This window comes from Hibiscus syriacus, unplaced genomic scaffold (assembly GCF_006381635.1).
Source record: "Hibiscus syriacus cultivar Baekdansim isolate YM2019G1 unplaced genomic scaffold, ASM638163v2 tig00110503_pilon, whole genome shotgun sequence".
NCBI lineage: Eukaryota > Viridiplantae > Streptophyta > Magnoliopsida > Malvales > Malvaceae > Hibiscus > Hibiscus syriacus.
Genome location: NW_024062764.1, coordinates 1,548,230 through 1,555,406, shown reverse-complemented (window position 1 = coordinate 1,555,406; position 7,177 = coordinate 1,548,230). Strand labels below are relative to the sequence as shown.

Below are 7,177 nucleotides of genomic sequence, written 5' to 3'. Positions count from 1 at the left end.
ATAGCAATGGTACCACCCTAAGGGAGTTCCTTATGGTCCTTAAGGTCTTACCACTTGGTCCATTAGGCCTAGGAGCCCACCCAAGGGTCACCTTAGATCCGTAAGAAATTACCAGTTTGATCGGTCTGAACCTATATAAGGAATTAATAGTTTGATCGAGCTGAACCTGCCATAAGGAATTACCAGTTCGATCGGTTTGAAACTATATAAGGAATTACCAGTTTGATCGAGTTAAACCTGCAGAGACTTCATACCTGATCCCAAAGTACCCTGAAGAAAAACATTTTTCAGACAGTAACCAGTGGTAGCATGAAATCAAAGTTCAGACAAATCAATTTAATAAAAATGATATCCAGAGATCATGAAATAGACAAGCAAACTTAAAACTTCAGTAATTAATAAATCTCGGTAAAACACATTTAGAACATATAAAACAATCATATAACACATAGAGAACACACTAGAGGATCCAATTATTTTCCAAATGTACTAGTATTTATCAGGTAGGGATCCAAGAAATGTTTTTCAACTGATTAAATTTAGAAACAAAATCCCTATAAAAGGGTTTGATAACTAACAGATTCATCAGTTATTCGGGATATGATTTATCAAGATCATATAGTATTCGGATATTTTTCGAAGGCACTATGAAATCATAAAGGTTTTCAGAATCCTCTGCATCAGAGTTACTTGTGATTTCAGATCTGACATGAGTGTTTTCACTATTCAGGAAATCAGGGGCATTTGGACATTAGGTTCTTGGAGAATTCTTAGTAATTTTATCTAATAAGGGATAAATGATGATTCATGGTATTGATGATTCGTGTCAATTTATCAGGATATCGAGTTAACTCAAACTGAACAAATCCCAGCACTATGATACCGGTCAGCCAGTCAAATCGTTACACTTCAAGGGTATTCACACTTTAATACTGACAACGTTTGTCGAACTGATCATGTTCAGAATCAGCACTGAATGGATCTCAGTGAGACGATCAGGTATTCTGTCATTTCATGACTTGAGGTTACCTTAGGTCATTTACTCTTTGGGGGTATTTTGGTCATTTTACAGTTCAAGGGTATTCAATTACTTTCTTTGATTCAAATATATGCATCATTTTAGTAATTTATTTATCAGGTGGTTTTGTCCAAAAACCATAAATTATAAATCTTTTTCCATCTTGGAGGTTATAAATCGGTTATCTAGATTTTCTAAGCAAAACTAGCATTTTCCATGTACATCAGTAGTTTCATCGGATCAATCTGTCTTTTTAAAATATTTTTTCCACTTCCTTTTTCAACTGATTAAATTTAGAAACAAAATCCCTATAAAAAGGGTTTGATAACTAACAGATTCATCAGTTATTCGGGATATGATTTATCAAGATCATATAGTATTCGGATATTTTTCGAAGGCACTATGAAATCATAAAGGTTTTCAGAATCTCTGCATCAGAGTTACTTGTGATTTCAGATCTGACATGAGTGTTTTCACTATTCAGGAAATCAGGGGCATTTGGACATTAGGTTCTTGGAGAATTCTTAGTAATTTTATCTAATAAGGGATAAATGATGATTCATGGTATTGAAGATTCGTGTCAATTTATCAGGATATCGAGTTAACTCAAACTGAACAAATCCCAGCACTATGATACCGGTCAGCCAGTCAAATCGTTACACTTCAAGGGTATTCACACTTTAATACTGACAACGTTTGTCGAACTGATCATGTTCAGAATCAGCACTGAATGGATCTCAGTGAGACGATCAGGTATTCTGTCATTTCATGACTTGAGGTTACCTTAGGTCATTTACTCTTTGGGGGTATTTTGGTCATTTTACAGTTCAAGGGTATTCAATTACTTTCTTTGATTCAAATATATGCATCATTTTAGTAATTTATTTATCAGGTGGTTTTGTCCAAAAACCATAAATTATAAATCTTTTTCCATCTTGGAGGTTATAAATCGGTTATCTAGATTTTCTAAGCAAAACTAGCATTTTCCATGTACATCAGTAGTTTCATCGGATCAATCTGTCTTTTTAAAATTATTTTTTCCACTTCCAGGACAATTCCTATCTTTTTACAACATAAAGGTATTTTAGTAATTTTACCCAATTAAGGGTATTTTCGAAATTTTACTCAACCGAAGAATTGTCATAATTTCTCATCCAAGTTTCTTTGGAATTTAATCTTTAATGGGATAAATTATAATTTATAGATCTGAGGTTGATACTTTACCATTTAATCACATAACTTGTAATTAAAATCCTATAAGTTCCCTTAACTTATTTTACGAGTCATCTGAGTAATATTTGGTTATTGACTTTTTACCGTATTCGGATTGAGAAATAATTTACTCTATAGATGAGACCAAACATATTCTTCCATGTATTTACCAATTCCAACATGTTCCATAAAACATGCATAAGGTAGTAATGTATTACCTCAATTTTTGTGATCCATCGATCGAACATTTAACTCTATTCCATCATCCTCGAACTTTAATTCTGCGACCCATTATGTCTCGGATACATAATAATAACTGAATTAACGTCAGAAGCTGAACTCAATGGAAAAACCAAATTGAATCCGAAGATAAAACACCGATAAACGGCTTACCAAGTGCAAATTTGGCGAAACAGACTTTGGATTCAGACTCAGGATGTCGAAAAACAAGAAATAGGTCTTTTTAGGAAATGTGACTTTTTTTTGGTCAAAGTCAACGGTCAGACCGGTCAAAATCAACGGTCAGACAGGTTAATGGTCAACGAGTCAGGTCAACGTCAATGGGTCGGGTCGGGTTGACTCGGTTCAGGTCAAATAGACCCAATTTAGACCGGTCCAAACCGACTAGACCGGTTCTAGTAGAAAGAAGAGCAAGGGAACAGGCCCCACGCGCACATGACGATGCATGGTGACGCGTGGCAATGGCGACGGGCTTGAGGTGGTTGGTAGATTCTTCCAGAAGCATCGACACGTCATTTGCAACCAATATTTCACCAAAAACAACCATCAATCATACTAAATAACCAAAAATAAAATCGAGCTTACCCAACGATGGTTCGATGAGAAAACGACGATGTTGCGACAAACCACGGGTTGGGTTTTGATCGGAACTGGCCGGGGAACATAATACTGAGGGCGGTGAGACACGAAGGTCGACGGTTTGGCTGAAATCGTTTTAAAATGGAGGTGATTGGGGGTGGAGACCACGAAACTTTATTACGTGTTTTACTGTGAACGACGTCGTCTCACGACAGAATGGTGGTCGGGCTTTGGCACCAATCGACGGCGAGCACGATAGCAGGGACTGTAGGTTGAACGTTGGTCGAATGATGGTGAATTTGGAGACGACTGTGGCGATATTATTTTCATCGAAGGACACCTTTTGTTTCTTGAATAAACTCCATGATATTATTTTCATTGCGATAACTTTATCTAACGGACATACCTATTAGATTTTCTTGCTTATTTGGTATAATTCTTCTAGTATTGCGATCTCTTTCACTGCCTCTTGCTTATCACCCCTAATTTCGATGCCAAGATTCTTACCCAGTTGAAGCATCTTCTTTGCCTCTTTAGTGTAATTAACCATCTCACTTGTATATCAGAGTAAGAACCCTTCTAATTTCGATGAACAAACAACATTCCCTTTTTTTCTTAAATCTTCTTTGAGCTCGGTCTGTTTTTTTCTTCTCTTCAATTAGGGGTTTATCCTGAAAGTCCTAGAGTGAGTCGTATATTCTCTCCTAAATCGGTTTTGAGATGATTAAAAATTTAGAAATCTTCAATCTGTCGTCATCTTCCTCGTTATGTTTACAATCATCTGTAAAGTTTTCTGTGTGAACCACAACCTCAGATATGCCCTTGCCTTCTTCATTGTTCAGGCAATCATCCCTTTTTTTCATACAACCTCCAGAAAATTGGGACTTTGGTCATTTCATCTAGATCCTCACCATATTATGAATTTCATTTATCTTAAACACCATGCCCTTGATGTCCTCTAAAATCCTTGAGCTCCACCATTCGGCCCCTTCTTTGCACATGGCCTCTATATCATCCGTCTGGACCGTACCTTTATTTGAGACAACTAGGTCGTCATTGACACCACCTACATTGGCATGGTCCAAACCCAACCCTGATGCCCCAATAGTTGATCCACTTTGATCTAACACTTGTTGAACATTCTTTTGTTTATCTATGAAGACTGCTCTCCTCCCCTCTTTGAGCCCATTGCCACTGATAACCACCAACTTTCCCACATCATGATTACACTCATCAGAATCCTTCTCAAAACATGCTTCATTTAATGAATCATCTTCCTCCTTTGAAAAACCTTGACTCTAGGCCTTCTCCGAAGACGATCATAGCACTGTTTAATCGGAATATTTCACTAATGAGTCACATTTAGAATTATCTCTATTATCCTTTACTCCCTTAAAAAAATTTACCTCAAGGCTTTAGCAACTTTTGATTGAGTTACCGAGGTATCCTTACATCCAAGTTCTACTACCCCGACTTTATACAGAATATTACCTACCACCACCTCATTAATCCTCAACCTCTGATTTGTTAAAACAAGAATTGTGATCTTCTCACAATCTAACTTGTGATCGATGTTCTCTCCAAACGCTTCAAACCTATTACACAAAGCAACTAGCCTCTTCAACGTGATATCATTCCAGTTGTGAAGAGGAACGCAAAATAACTCTAGCCAAGTGGTCATTATCACTTGATTCAGAGACTCTAACCAAGTTTTAATTTCCACGAAAATCTCTTTTAAGTAGAACCATTGGAGGCCTTCCAAAAACAAATACAAATCTTCATCATCAATATTGAGTTTTTCCTCCAATTCTTTGTACTCTTATTTCCCAAAATCCCAATCCTGTAATCTCGACACTATACTTCTTACATCACACACAAAGGAAATTACCCCAATTAGACACCTCCTCAACTTCCAAACATCTTCATCATCAACGTGACCAATGATCATTTTATTCTTAGACGACTTTTGAACAGAAGTTTCCCCTCTTTTTCTCACATACAATATGGGCCCAACATTCTTCGGTACCCACTTCTCCTTTGAAGTCTGTTTTCTCCCCGTCATAAGTCTTTTAACATGCTTCGCAAACACCACTGATATTCTACTATTACTAATCTTCAGGCCATCTATCCTTTCGATCATTCTTAGTGCTTCATCTGTACTACCAGTACGCACAAAAGCAAACCTCGTTCTTCTTCTGCTCTGTTTACATGAAATAAACACACTAGTAACCATACCTTGTCTTCCGAATACCTGCCGTAGCCCCTTTCAGTGCAACTCCGACGGTAGATAAACGGTAGATTATCTACGAATAAGGACACTGCACTCAACCAACACCAGCCTCCATTACAATGTTCAACAAACATGGAGTTGTTCCAGTTTTTCTCCAATAATTTGTCAATGTAGTTTGTATTGATCTATCTTTTTTTCCCTTAGCATCATAAACTCCTCAGATACGTTGTTCAACCTTATTACCATCTTTTGTAGTTTATTCTTTGACAAAACATGCATATTCACAAAGATTTGTTGCATACATGTTAATATTTGCTGATCTCATTAACCTTCAGTAATTCTGCCCTGCTTGTGACAATGGAGTGGGGGCAGTACAGAATCAAAGTTTCAGTTAAATCCCTGACCGATTATATTTTCTAGAAGTAGCGAATTATGTTTCAGTTCCGTTTAGGTAATATAAAATAATTTTTTATCATTATGAATTTGGAAAAATGGATGAGTTTGCCAAGATTATGAACTATAGCCTTTCATATCAACATATAGAAACTTTCACGTCCAAATTTAAAAACAGAAGAAATCCGAAAGCTGAAAGTTTAATTACTTAAAATCCATGTCCATGGTACATACACATACATGTAATCTAACAACCTGAAGGGGAGAGTTTAAGATGAAGATCAATGCCCATCTCCGCCTCTGGCAATTTGTTAGAAACTCCACCAAATTCCGAGGCTTCTGCGGCAAAATACAGCGGCTGCGCTACATAAATTCGAGGATGGTACCGAGGAGTTGAGGGAAGCAGCAGTGGACGTGATGGACAATAGCCAGCAGGCCGTTGTGGCACAAATTTACCAGCACTGTTTCCGTTGAATCCTGCAGGAAACTTCGGCGCCGTCGATCTTACGGCATGTGGGCAGAAAACAGGCGCAGCAACAGCAGCCATTAACCGTTGATGGCTGTGAAACTGGGCTTGCCTAGCCCTTTGTCGCTCTCTCTTGTGTGCATTTTGATGCCCCCCTAATGCTTGAGAATTGGCAAACACTCGGTTGCAAAACTGACACTCGAATTTCCTGCTATCCTCGAAATCTTCGGGTTTCTCGAAAACTTCCCATTGCTCCGTAAGTGAAAAACCAAATAGTTTAAGTTGTGACTGTTTATCTGGTGCCATATATCAGCTGAAGATGAACTGGTTGGGATTGAGCACTCTGCCATTTAAGATGCAGAGGAATGAGAGTCAACAATTATGAGTGTGATTATCAAAGTAAATGCCCTGTATTTATAGCCAAGATTCCTTTGGTGTCGAAAAGATATGTGAATATTGCTGTGCGGAATTCCGGTGCTATAGGGTAACAATGTTGGTTTTTTGGCAAAATCCCACAATGGTTGTGTAAAAGGAGGAGGGGAAATTCTTTTGTTATAAATAGAGCTCTCCTCCTCCTTAGTTTAGCATCCCACAAATATAAGTCTTCTTCACTATTAAAGGCTATATGTACTCTTTCTCTCTTTGTAATATTTCCTCTATTAGTGAAATATTATTTTAGTAGTGTACGAGGAGGTATGCATAATTTTGGCCTAACTTTGTTAAATTTTGGTGTTCTCTTTATGTCTATTTAATAGTTATTGTCAGGTATAGTTGTTGTTAATTATTGTCCTATTAAAACTACTTGTCTTGGTAGTTTTGTCTAAGGAAAGTGGATTTTAAGAGGGACCATTGTGACCCCTTCTCTTTCCTGGGAATCTACCTTGGGGTGATTTTTAGTATAACCGTTTTCACACTAGTCACCTAGATAATAGTTTTCAAGGTGAATTTGTTATTATTGGTGGAAATTAACCCGAATTCCACAACAATTGGTATCAACGCTCTTGGTTTATTTTTAGTATGCTATGTGGTTGCGGCTTAG

At 37.4% G+C, this 7,177-nt stretch overlaps 1 pseudogene; it reads right to left on the bottom strand.

Moving 5' to 3' along the window:
- Positions 1-5,858: 5,858 nt before the first annotated feature.
- On the bottom strand, positions 5,859-6,488 carry LOC120129748 (annotated as a pseudogene).
- Between the last annotated feature and the right edge of the window lie 689 nt (positions 6,489-7,177).